General features: G+C 53.8%; 1 protein-coding gene across 1 annotated transcript in view; it reads right to left on the bottom strand.

Moving 5' to 3' along the window:
- The window catches only part of DLGAP3 (DLG associated protein 3), a 43631-nt gene extending 35284 nt beyond the window's left edge, over positions 1 to 8347 (bottom strand). Inside the window, exons 1-2 of the mRNA XM_067533809.1 lie at positions 8223 to 8347; positions 6008 to 6105 (exon numbers count right to left, since the gene is read on the bottom strand). The gene's annotated coding sequence lies outside the window, so the exon portion shown is untranslated. The remainder of the gene's footprint in view (positions 1 to 6007; positions 6106 to 8222) is intronic.
- Positions 8348 to 13672: the final 5325 nt, after the last annotated feature.

Here is a 13672-nt window from a genome sequence, read left to right as displayed (position 1 = left end):
ACCAGCCCTCCCGGGCTAGTACCTGGCCCTTGGCTAGTTCATCTGAGGCCTAGAAATGCAGGGCTGAGGGGAACATCCAGCGGTCAGGATCAGCCCCCCGAAATGAGGTGCTTTTCTGAACTGCTTCACATGTGCAATGGACCTGGAAAGCCCCTGAGGTCAGCTCGCCCCAGAGAGCCTCCTCTAATCCCTAGCGCAATAAGCATTAAGCAGGCCTAGCCCAGCCGTCCTTCACCCCCTACTCCTCCTTGTGCAAACCCTCCTCGCTGCTGCTCGATTTCCTCTCTCCATTCAGGCGGGCTGAGCAGGGTGGGAATTTGCTCTGAACCCACTGCACTTCCCCAGAAGCTGTCAGCAAAGACGTCGAGCGAGTTCTGTCTTCCACCCCGCTGGAGTCATGGGTTCTAAGGCACGAAGGGACCGTTGTGAGCATCCATTCTGACCTCTTGCACACCGCAGGCCAGAGAACTGCTTGAACCAGAGAATTTCCTTTAGAAAAACTTCCAGTCTTGATTTAAAAGCAGCCCGTGATGGAGAGTCCACTTGGGAAGTTGTTCCAATGGTTCATTAGCCTCTCTGGTAAAAACCGCACCTTATTTCCAAGCAGGGTTTCTATCCTTTAATCATTCTCAGGACTCTTCTCTGAAACGTCTCCAATTTATCACCATCCTTCATGAGTGGTGGGCACCGGAACTGGACCTGGGATGCCAGCAGCGGTTGCACCAGGGCCAGACACAGGTAAAATAACCCCTCTGCTCCAACTCAATATTTCCCTCTTTCTGCATCCCAGGATCGCGTTAGCTCATTTGGCCATGGCCACAGCATTGCACTGGGAATTCATGATCAGCTGATTATACGCCACGACCCCCCCATCCTTTCAGCATCCCTGCCTGGTAAATAGGGCCTGCTTTCTATGTTCCTAGGTGTGTACATTTACATTTGGTCACCTTAAAATGCATGGTGTTTGCTTGCACCCAGCATCCATGGGGCTGGCTGGTGTGCGGGATGTCCTTCCCTTGTGATCTCTCTGCAGAGGCAGCTCTTCTTGCTACCTCTTGAAAACCTTTCCAGTGAACTGACCTCAATCTGCACCGTGATGAGTCGGGGTCATGCTCAGACCTACTCCCCCCAGCATGGCCTGGGGGGAAAAAATGCAGATGCTGCCTCTCAAGCAGGCTCTCCGATTGTGGCCCTGTTCAGAGGTGAGTCGAAAATGCAAACTGCTCATCTCAGCAGCACGTAGCCAGGGTGACTCTGCGCGGCGTAAGGCACAGGTGAGAGGAGACCCCGTCTGCTAGGTGAACCAAAGGCAGCTGGTTTCATAGGCAGGCTCTGCCAATGATTCCTTAGGGTGAAGCAACTGGCTGGGGTCTTTCCAGGATGCCAGTGTCTGGCAATTGTCAGAGAGAGGAGAGTGGACTAGAAAAAGCAATGGGCTGGGTTGGCCAAGCAATTCTAACCTGCCTAACTGAGGAAAAGGTCCAAACCTGAGGGCATCTTGTCCTCAAACCTAGAAGGAGAGCAGATGGGAGAGAAAGCAGAGGACAGTACAAAGATTCCAAAGGTAAAATGGTTCGGGAACAACATGGAAAGGAGGAGTGGGGAACAGGCAGGAATTCAGCTCCCTGGTCAATGGTTCCAGCCATCAGACTGGAAATGGGTTTTACTAAAGCAGGATCTTGGCTTCTCAGCTGTTGATAAGAACGGAATTTGTTATAGTAAACCACAAAAAAAAAGAAAAAGAGAAAAAAAGTATGTCTTAATATTGTGCCATTTAACACCCGGGTAATTACCACCATTGGGAACCTGACGCCCACACAATTATGTGCTAGGATAAACTGGAAGAGCGTAATTACCATTACAAATAACTCACTTCTTGCCTTTATTGCATCTTGTGCTGGGAGAGCCTCCCGTCAGCAATTCCCACACCACAAAGTTAGTTGCGTACTTTTGCTTCTGCTGCATCTTTTCCCCATCGGAGAGGGTCAGGCAGAATGTGAACTGGGACTCGTAACCGAAGGGCACTGGGACTTGGGCAGGCAAATATATGGCCTATATGCCAATAGCGGACAACTTTAATTTCCCTGGGGGGACACAGACCTTATGGCGCTACACAGGGGGTGTTCTGCTCTTCGTCAGCCACATGGCTGGATTGCTCCATCTAGCTGCTTACGCTGTGATAGCGACCGCCTTGTGATCAACGGGACATCTACCTTGGGATGCAACGGGGCAGGGAGGGGGAAACAAAGCAATGAAGCCACAGCACGGGCAGAGATTTCAAGCAGATAATGGGCTCAGAATCATGGAGTTTCTTGAGGCTCACGGAAAAGTTTGGTTAGCTTTTTTTCCTCCGCCGCTTTTCATTTACGCCACGCCTCTCTCAGAGCAGACTAGCCAAAGACCTGGGCAGAGCTCCAGCACCCCTTTGCTGGTGGAGTTCTGGTCCATCCAGAACTATCAGAAATATCAAATTTCCAGCCAATACTTGCCCTCTGGAAAGTTTGGTACATGGCTAAATTTCCTTCCTGGTCATATCCAATTGCAGTAATGGGGGCTTGCGAGGGTGAAGCCGGGATCAGGGTTTGGACTGGCAGTTAGACATGCAGGCAGATCTTCCAAATCTCATCGGTTGGTCTCATCAGCACTTCATTGCTGTGCCCCTGCTTCATCGTTCCCATGGAGTGCGCGGGCTGGAGATAAAAAGGAAGAGGCAGGTCCCTTGTGCTGCAGCAGCACCAGCTCCAGGGAACAGTACAAAAGGATGCACAACTCTGAGCGGGTGTAACATGCTGGCAAAGCATGTGCAGTGTCTCACCAACAGCGGCTGTTTCACTGGAGGGTAACAACCTACTACTGCTACCAGCTAATGAAATTACTCCTTTAACTCCAGAGTAAAAGGCTCCAGGTTCAACCACACCTGCTTACCCTGATTACCCAGGCGGCAGGGGGCTGGGAAGCCAATACAACAGGCAGCAAGGCCCAGCCTCCGAAGAACCATACATGTATCGTCTGCATGTCTTGTTACTACGCTGTGTAGGGAGTGCAGAGTGGTCAGCCTGGTGAGTAATGGGGACAACTGCGGCTGTTAAAAGGATCTTTTCCAGAGTGTTTTCTGGTGTTTCCAGAGACGTTCATCTGCAAAACCTTCCCCTAGATTTATTGCCAATTGCCATTGAAGTGGGAGGGCTGGAGCAGTGAGGGGCACTGACTAACTTCTGTGGCTCTGCACAATGCACTTCTGTAGAAAGGGGGGAGAATGATCCTCCTTGTCTCTGATGGGAGAAAGAGATGCAGGGGGTGGTATGACCTGCCTAAGGACAGACAGTCAGTGGTAGGGCTTGCAAAAGAACCCAGGAGTCCTGGCTTCCAGTTTCCTGCTTTAAGCACTAGACCCCCATCCGTCCCTTTGCACAGAAACGTGTTCCATTGTCGGACTGGTGGGAGAGGACAGAGCAAGGTGACTTGTCAATCCCAGGCGCAGGGCAGAGACACAGCAGCCTGTCCCCCTCTCAGGCCATGTCTTCTGAGCTCTAGATTCCAGTCATGGATGCAAGGGTTCCCTTGGCCCATGAGGTCAGGCCAGCATAGGTAGCCCTGTGCCCCCTTCTGTGCAGCCCTCAGGGCAGGAGAGGGTAGGGCTGGAGCATGGTTCTCGGGCAAGTCTGGTAAATTACAGCAGGCTCCCAGACTGCCCTGATTAGTCCAGGGCCACTTCAGCCTCCTCCTTGCACCCTCCTCCTAGGCTGCGTCTCAAGAGCTGCGGCACAGCCGCTGGCCCGAGGCTTCTTGCCGCGTTGTCTCCGGGCATCCGCGGCAGCAGACACCGGCATGGCAGCCCCTCCACCAAGCCGGCTCATAATTCCATGCAGGCAGCAGGCAATAAAACCTGCAGCTGAGGCCAAGCTGCTGCAGAGGCAGGTTTACTGCGGCACATTTGAAGAGCCGGTGTCTCCAGGTTGCCTGGGGGATTCAGCACCTCTCTTCGGAGAGGGGACAGGTGCAAACTTCCCCACGATGCCTCTGCAACGGGACTCAGCCCTACTTATTCAGCCCCTTCAGTCCTTGGTCTCTCTACCAAGGCTACCACCTGCAGCCAGGCACAGGGGGGTTTTGTGGTGCAAGCCCCTGTCCAGCACCACGGAACTGGACTCCCCCAAAGCAGGCAGCCGTCAAGCAGATTCGATCTCAAACCTGATCCAGGCTTATTTTATCTGAACCAGTTTACAAGGCCTTAAATTGCAACACAGCTGTGATTCGCCTTCCATTAAAGTCTAGCCTGGGTTCGACATCCCGCCGTGGCAGGGGTTTGGTCCAGAAATGAGAACACGGTGCTAGGAGCCAGGACTCCAGCTCTGACACTGTCAGTGTGACCCAGGCGAGAGAAAAGCCAGTGTCAGACTCCATTAGAGACTCCCCTCGGGGGCGTAGGGGGCTTGTCCTTCTCTGCCGAGTCCGGAGGGCCCTGGATTGAAAGGCAATCCAGCAAAGAACCCAGCTAATGGCAGAGTCCGCTGCCTCGGCATCACCGTCAGCCAGTCACGACCCAGCACTCGTTACTGGAATTAGGCGAATCGGCGGGGGAGCTCGAAAGACACACAATGGCTGCAAGGAACTTTGAGGGAGGGAGGAAGGTGGCGAAGAGCAGCAGGCTGTGGGCAGGGAGAACAAGAGGGGTGGATGGGGGCGGGGGGACAGACTACACAGGGCCATGTGCACTGTAGATGTGGGAAGCTGGCACGGCCATCGTCTCTCTCTTGGCCTCCCGTCTCAACTGCTCCCTGCATGGGAGAGGCCCCGGGTCCCTTCCTCAGAAGCCCCCAGCAGTGGCCAGCGCCAGAGGCGAGCAAAAAGCCGGCCCAGCTGCAAGAGCAGAGCAGCACCTATGGCCTTTGAATCAGGTCTGTGGGGACTTTTTACCATTGCAGCCCTAGTCCCTGCAGAACTTCCCCCACCCAAAGCCAGAGGCCAGGTTTTCCAAAGCACTCACCTTTCTTAGCCACCCTGGCCGAGTTTCCTCCCAAAGTCTCCTTGGCCGCAGAGGCTGAGGGCTGAGTTCACCGCTGATGAGGGCTAGCTCTTCCTCAGGAGCGCCCAGAATGGGTAACACCCAGGATCTCAGAGAATTTCCACCCACATTTCAAGCACTCTGCTGCGTCTTTGGAGTCACTGCACTAGCCCCCTGCCCGTAGGCCAGCACTGCATAAAATCACCTCCCAGCGGCCTGATGGGAGCCCTGCAAACCCAGGTGACACCACCCATGGTCTGACTTCACTAGAGGTCCCAAATCAGGGTTAACAAGAGTTGAGTGTCCACCTGGGTCCTGGACAGAATCCGACTCAGCTAATCAGCAACTTCCTCCTCCATTCCCCAGAAACACGGCAAACTCCTTCACTTCCCATCCTACCCCACTCGCAGGCGCTTCGTTGTTACAAGTTACGCAGGAAGCCAGTTGTGCTGAAATGCACCGTTCCACCCCAGAGACAGCTGCATTTCAGTGGCAGGGGAACAGGGGCCCCTATATAAACATCTTATCTACCTCGCAGGGTAGTGAGGCTTTGTAAGATACTCTTGACAAAGTGCAGAGACCCTTGGATGCCAGGGGAGATAGGCATGTACAGAGGATCAATACTACAAGTGCTTTTACTGATTTATGCCACATCTGTGTTCTCATTTGTCTTTTCATTCCCGCCCCGCACCAACCCTTATCAGCAAAACTCTCTTGCTGACGACCTCCCCTCACAGCCCCTAAAACGTATCCTGCTGTCTATTCTCTGCTGTGCTTTGGCACGTCTATCCAAGAGCATTCTTCACCTCAGGGCTCATTACTGCACTCGGCTCTCTGCAATAATCTCGCATGGTCCACTTCTCAGCCCCGTCACCTGGACGGATCATTTTCAATGAGCTCATCCAAACGGTCTGCTCCGGACCCCTTTCCAGCGGGACACGCCTCCGGAGCAGGCCCAAGGAGAAGAGCTGCAGGGAATGAAAACGGCTGCGTCTCACTTACCCCCCAGCTCTCAGACCGCTCGTAGCCTCATGGTGCCTGGTGTCTTGGTCACTCGCTTCTAGGGAGATTCCTCCCTCGGGCGACAAGGTGCCACAGTTCTGGAGGGAAGAAGGACAGAGAGCATGAGACGCGTGGGGAATGGAGTGGGCACGCTTTCCTCGGGAAGGGATTTTCACTGTAGCCACAGCAACCAGAATCCGGAGCATTTTTGAAGTTTCCTCCCCGCCGAAAGAGTTACCGCACATGGCAAAAGGCTGGTGCATGACACGGAGTTAGCTTGCTGGGCTGACTGCTGATTTTGGAACCTAGGCAGGCGCCCTCCTGCGGAAGGAGGGGCAGATGCCCAGGGACACAACCAGAGAGCTTCCCGTTGAGTGTGCTGGGGGAGAGAACAGCCCCAGTGCTGAGCTCGTGGGGGTTGAGTGGCTATTGTGGAGCCCTCGGAGGGGAAGGACTCCCCCAAAGGGCCCTCTGCCCCAGCTTTCTGAATTCCAGTCACAATGAGCCCATCACAAAAGGGGGACAGCCCCTGTGGAGCCTGGTGGGGCGTCCCAACATTTATCCAGACGGGCTGCAGGAGCCCAGCAGTGCATGGCAGGCAGAGGTTTTCTTCCATGGGGGCACGCCACCGTTGCCCTCCCCTTTCGGGATCCCACCACCCCACCCTGCAGGCCCGCACAGCCCCCCGAAGGCCAACGCATCACTCAGCCACCGCTTGCAGGGATTTGACATACCCTGAACTGTGAACCAGGCCCTTGGGTGCCAGGCCCCAAACGCCCTTCTCCTCAGCGCCAGCCTGAGCTGCCGGGCAAACCTCAGCCACCCGTGCCCATAGTCCTGCCTCTCTGCTCAGATGCCTTCCTCCCACTCAATCATTACGCTGCTCCAGGCTGAGCTGCCAATTAACCGTGACCTGAACCCTTGGCATTCTCTACAGCAGTGGTCAGAATCCTGCCTTTCCTTCTTGGTCTCCTCTAGAGAGCCCAGCTTCCCTGATGTCCTGTCCTTGGTGCTGAACATAGCACGCCACGCCGGCCCCCTCAAGACATTATCTGTGAGGCCATCCACGCAGATCCCCTCCGTCACCTTCACCAGCCCAGCAGAGTGAGAAGGCAGCATGGCCCAGCTGTCTGCACACCCATCTAGGCACCAGGCACTTCTGGTTCTGCCACGCATTCCTGCGACAAGACACTGTGCCCTGCCTCCCTCACGGGCCGGATGTGGGTAACAATGCTGACTTAGCTCTCAGGGATTGTTAGGAAGATTAGCCTGCTTTTATGACGTGCTCTGTGATTAAAAGGACTATCTGCATGGAGAACTGCAGCATTTGGAACCACATTCTCAGCTGGTGGAAATCAGCACAGTTCCATTGACTTCCCTGGGGCTACACGGATTTCCAACCGGTGGATTTTTTTAAAACTCAGAAATTAGCTGCTGATGCTACAGATCTCTCCCCCCTTAACACTTTTGTGATGTATAAACAAGTTTAAGTTTATTGGACAGATACCTTTCTGCCCATTGCAGAAGGAACAATCGACTGCAGCTGGGTAGGAAATTATTTTAAAAGTCAGAGGGAGCAGCTTTTCAGCTGGAGTAGAGCTACACTGGTTTCCCCAGCTGAGAACAGGTCCAGGGAAGTGTGCTATACTTGCATTTATATATTTTAAGGCAGTGCCTAGGAGAGTTTTTAAAAAGCCATTTTAAACAGAGTTCAAACTTTACTTGGGGGGGGGGGGGGGGAGGAGGCGGAGAGTTTTTTGGAAAAAAACCTTCTATTAAAAATAATACCTAGCTGTTATATAGCACATTTTATCTGTAGGTCTCAAAGCACGTCACAATCTTCAGTGTATTTTATTCTCAACACCCCTGTGAGGGCAGGAAATAGCATTATCCCCATTTTACGCATGGGAAACTGAGGCACAGAAAGGCTAAGGGACTGTCTCAAGGTCACATAGGAAGCCTGCGGTACAGGGGGAAACTGGACCTGCTTCTCCCAAGTCTTAGAATAGAGCCATAACCATTAGGCAAGCTTTCCTCACCAAGAGAATTCTTCAGCGCTGATCCAGCACTCACCACCTACCAGGGGAGTTATTTCAGGATTTGGGGCAATTGACAGGAGGGGCAAACAGCCGGCTCCTCCCTAGTGGGGCTCACACTTCAACCCCTTGTAGTGGGCCAGGGAGTCCCCAGTAACCCGGTCTCCTCTTGGAGGTACCTTGCTCCAGCTTCCTTCTGCTGGCTGGGGCCAGGAGTTGTCTCCTGCTGTAGCTGCAGAGAAACACTGTCTCCTGGCCCAGGCGGGAGGCTCCTCCAGCTGCTACCAGCCTTCTAACAGCTTCCTCCTCCTGTGCTTCTCCCCCTCCCTTTAGGGAAGGCAGGGTTTAAGTACACCTGGACTAGCCCTTCATTGGGTCCAGGTGTCTCTAACTGCCCTGCAATCATCGCTCCCCTGCTTGCAGGAACCAGGGCTTTAGGCATTCGTGGGCTCACACTCTGGCCCTGGTATGCCTTTTTGCAGCCCTCTGGCCTGACTTTATCACAGAGGGTATTTTTTTAGAAAGGAACGGATGCTGATGGTAGGAGGAGGGATGCCATGACAGTGTGAGAAGTGTCGTTATGGTCAAAGCTGTAGTGGGCTTTATTACAAAACCCACTGATGTCAATCTGAGGCTTCCCATTAACTTCAAGGGGCTGCAGATCTCTGGAGTCTAACAGTGCTGAGCGCTTTGCCCTGATCCACCAGGCAGTTCCCTTTAAGTGTGCACACTGTCCTATTTGAGTCAATGGAACTGTTCACGTGGTTAAACCTAAGCACGTGCTTAAGTGCTTTGCTGGATCAGGACCCGGAGTGAGGCCTATGTGAAAAAGGCCCCATCTCACTCAATATGCCTGTTGGATCAAGACCAATGGAAACCTTTCCAGCTTCTTCAGTTTGCTTTGGATCAAGTCCTATGCTCCCTGCATGTTTTTCAAGTCATTTCTGCTTACCATAGCAACAAAAGTGAGATTTTACAGCCCTTTTCCTGGAAGAGACAATGCACAGCTATGGGAGACTAAGCCGGAGTACGTTCTGTCTTGTGAATGAGCAACACCATTGTCAAAGGAGTTCCCGTTGTGGGATCTTTATGGCTGATGATGAAAGAAAGAGCCAGTACAAACACACAGCTTCCATTCCCCATACAGGGTTCAAGATATAGCAACAGCAGGTACAAAAATGGTCTTTCACTCATGAACGGAGCAAATTTGATCTTCAGTCATCAAAAGAAAATAAACATGGAATCCCACCAGGTCATTTTGACTGCACTTTTAATCTATTTACTCTTTTTATAATGAGTCATAAGTGAAAAGAATTATAGGAAGCAAATAACTTATGACCAATTCCAGTGGTGTTTTATTAGACTGTATTAGTAAAATTCACTCAGTCTAAAAAAATGGGTTCAGTAAAGAATCACCCAATTTAGTACATAATTTTATATAGTGTAATTATACTCTTAAAACTGGAATTAGCTGAAAGCAGTTCGCAGATATTGCATTAGTCCTTTCACACAGGAAAGCGATAATGTAATTAGCTAGAAATTTGTCATTCTGGTAAGTAATTACTTTACAAACAACTGTGTAGAATGCTGCACCACTGTATCCTTGCGGAGGAGGGGAATTACAAGGAAACAAAGGGCCTGATTCAAACCCGCTGAGATTGATGGAAAGAACCCTACTGATTTCAAGGGGCTTTGGATCAGGCTCTTATGTAGGGGATTCCCCCCTCCCAAAATAGACTTGCTTTCAGTGGAAGGAAAGGGCCAGAATCTCGGTGGAAGGAGCTACTCCGCTCTCCCCCAGCTATTGCTGCAAATGGCTGATATGGTGCATCACTCCTTTACAGTCAGAGGTTTGAATAAGGCATGTGTCCCCCAGCCTAGCAAAGGACTGGGAAGCAAAGTGCCAGGGTTCTTCTTGCACTAAGGGTCGCTCACTGCCCCTCAGTTTCCCTCATGGCTCCTTCATCTCTCCCTCATTTTACTCATCTGTAAAAAGAGAAGTGTTTGGCCAGGCACTAACTTACAGGGGTGGAGTGATGCTCTGTTCGTTCAGCATCAGAGATCCCCGTGTGAAAGGCACCACTGACTTTATATAACATGCACATGGGTATATTTCATCTACCTGCCGACCAAGTGATTCACTTCAGTCAGGATCACGTTGCATTTCACGCTGGCTGCTAGAATGGCCAGCGGGTGCCTTTAATCATTGGGTCCTTTGGCCAATCAAGGTCCAGACTTGGTTTGCATGTGACTCTCGTGGCTTCTTCTATTTTTCCTGGCTGCAGAAACACCAAGGACACTAGGATGGAGGAGGCAGATTTTTTTTTTCCTTTTAGGGCCAAGTTTTCAGAGCGGAGAAATATATGCTGTACCCACAAAATGAGAGCAGCACAAAACACCTCCTGGTTACAGACACGCCCATTATAGGGTGGGCACTTTGTAGATACAGAAGGTTTTATATCTAGCCCCCCATCGCTGTAGTAACCGAGCATCTCACACTCTGTAATGGATTTATCCTCAACACTCCTGTGGGAGAAGGAAGTTCCATTACCCCCATTTTACACGTGTGATCAAGCCCCAGAATTCTTAAGGGACTTGCCCAAGGTCACACAGGCAGTTTTGTGCCAGAAAAAGCTCTCCCAAGTGCCAGTCTTTCCCCCACTTTCTCTCCCCCCCCCCCCCCCCCAGTGCTATCCTTCCTCTGCATTTTCCAGGGATTCGGGATGGAAGATTTCTCTCAGAGGAGCTTTCAGTCTAAGACGGGACTGAGAAGGGTAAGAACAAGAAAGACTTGCGAACTCCAAAGTGAACAGGGTCAAGGGCCTTCTGGCTGAACTAGGAATTCCAACCACAAATGTAGGAGTGCCCACCCAGCCCCCTCTGCACATGCAAGTGAGCGACAGCCCCCGGTTGCACAATCGCACACCACAAACAGCACAAGGGTGTGCCACTAACCCCTCTCTATATACGTAAGTGTACCGTTTTGCACACACAGATCTGTGGCTGGGTGCGTCATGCAGAGCAAGGGTGTCGCACACACATTGGAAAACTGGGTCCCAGGTTTCTCCACAGCTATTAAACACTCCCATTTAACCCCCCTCCCAGCGTCTTCTGCATCCACTGGCTCCTCCAGGGTGGGTGAGCCTGTGGGCGGCATGAATGTCTCTGCTGCCCAGTCCCCACGCTTGGGGGACGCGGCCCACGGCAAGCGGAGCCGCATGCTGGCCCGTCCGCGGACACACACAGTGGCGCAGGGACTTGCAGCACTCAGCGGCATCTCCTCTGACAGATGAACATTTTCTGGCCCATTGAAGAAGATTATTTGTGCGCTTACTGCGCTGCAAGGAAGTGATCCTAAGCCTTGTTTCTCCTCAGATGAATGGAGCCCTTTTCCGCGGGCGAAGGACGCCGTCCAAGAGCACCCCAGGAGAGGGCTGAGAAGCGGCTCGCTCGCTCGCTCCTCCGGAATAATGCAGGCAGGGCTGACCAAGCCTCGGAGAGCTGGAAATGCCAGTTCCACTGAGACGAGGGAGAAGGTTCCCCGTGATTCCTGAGGACAATCAGGGCCCGGCGTGGCCCCAATCCTGAGAGGCCTAGGGCTGTGTAAAAGGTCCCCTGTTGTGAGCGGGGTGCCTGCACCCTGTGGGGAGTCCTAACAAAGAGGGGAAAGTCTCCAGCCCCGGTTCCAGGCCCTGGCCCTTAGGTAGGCGAGCCAAGCAAACGGGGACAGTCTCTAGCCCTCCGTAGGGCGAGGAGCTAGTCCACAACCTCACCCTCCGGCAGGGCGGGGCAGGCAGTGGGGAAATGGTCTCTAGCCTTTGGCAGGAGATCACCCCTAGGTCGGGGTAAGAAGGGGGGACGCAGGCCCACCTGACTCCACTGCGGGCCCAGCCCAGGGCCCAGCTGAAATGCGCTGACCCAGCTACAGGCCATAACGCAGCCGGGCGGGTGTCCGGCTCCCCTGGGCTCCTTCCTTCCCCCCTCTCCCTAGAGCACCTGGTCCCCCGAGTGGCTCCCCAGCCCCTCGGGACGCTCTGCCCAAGGGAAGTTCCAGAAGCCCTCGGCCTCGTCGCTCGACGGCAGGTCCGGGAATCCTTCGCAGCCGTCTGCGGAGGGCAACTCCTCTACGTCGCAGGGTCCTGGGGTCTCTTCTGGCTCGCAGGGCACTGGCAGCTCGGGTAACTCCTCCAGGTTCTCAGGGCCCCGGGCAGCTCCAGCAGCCTCTCCCCCGGGGAATGGTTGAGCCCAGGCCCTGGCACCAAGCGAGAGACGTCCTTCTCCCTTGGCCACCTGCCCCTCACGGAGTGGGAAGGCCTCGCCTGCCTTTTATACTTCCCGCCCCACGCACCTGCTTCCCGTCAGGTGGGGCTGTACTCCCGGGATCCGCGCCCCCAGAGGGGTTTGGCTCTCTCTTGCCGTGGACGGTCACAGCTCCCGGCTCCAGGCTACAATGAAGAAGGCGAAGGGAACTGAGCATAGAAGGGGGAGTGAGGGGAAGGAAAAGTAGAAGTTTGAGGGCGCGGTGTTTTCCCTCTTTCCCATATTCAAGACAGTCGATTGATGAACTCTATACTGTGCGTGGTGGTGCTTGGCAGCGCTGTGCTTTCTTCCATCTGGAGATCTCAAAGCACTAACCCTCCCCACATCACATGCCACAGAATTCCAGAAGTATCATCCCCATGTGACAGATGGGGAAACTGAGGCACCGCGAGACATGACTTGCCCAAGGTCACAGCAGGTCAGCAGCACATAAGAGCTAGAACAAGAACCCAGGTGTCCTGACTCCCACTCTAACCACTAGCCCACGGTGCCAGGAGGACTGCTACATAATTCAAGTGCTGCCTGTTTGGACAGCCCAGCAGTTTGCCCTTGGGTCCCTATTTTAACTTTCATCTCCCATACTGCAACCCCCCCGTCCGCCGCGTCGCTGCTAACACCAGCCCAGGCAGGGATTTGCTTTTGCCGGGAGCCCAGGGTCGCTGGCACGAGGGCAGCATTGCCTCCGGAGAAGGAGCGCGCGGAGAGGCTGGTGTGCGGCTTCAGGCCCCTGAAGATGACACGGGGGGTGGGGGTGGCAGGGTTAACAGCTTACGCGAGGCCCCACCAGTGGCTGCAGCCCACCCTGTTCCCACCCCACTGGTGAGTTCTGATCCCCCCCATGCTGGGACGGAGCCTCCCGTCTGCCCCCTGGGGACAGGCACCTCCAGTCGGAGCAGGTCAGAAAAGAAATGTAACGGTTTTTTAACAAAAAATGTCTGTATCCAAATCATCTCTGGTTCCCACCCACCTCTACCCCCAGCCACGTGCATCCCACATGGGTTCCCAGGGCCCCGTAGAACCTAGGGCCAGAGGAGGGTCACCCAAAGGAATGGGTGAGATCAGGATCCCTTGGGTGTCAGGTGTAGCTGCTGGCTTGTTTTCCCCCTGCCCTGTGTGGGAGGAGGCAGAGCCCCACACGGTGAATGAGCCCCTTGGTCCCGTCAGCTCAACCCCTTTGCAGAGCTAAGTCGCGCCCCTGCGTCAGCGCTAGTCAGACTGGCACGTCCTCTGCCCTGAGAAGCCCAATTGCACCAAGCTGCCATGCTGCCCACTGCCAGGGGACCGAGATTTACCAGGCAGAACAGGCTGG

Source organism: Emydura macquarii, unplaced genomic scaffold, assembly GCF_026122565.2.
Source record: "Emydura macquarii macquarii isolate MOO-44397 ecotype Brisbane River unplaced genomic scaffold, CSIRO-AGI_Emac_v2 contig_3348, whole genome shotgun sequence".
Classification (NCBI taxonomy): domain Eukaryota; kingdom Metazoa; phylum Chordata; order Testudines; family Chelidae; genus Emydura; species Emydura macquarii.
This window is presented reverse-complemented; position numbering and strand designations above follow the sequence as displayed.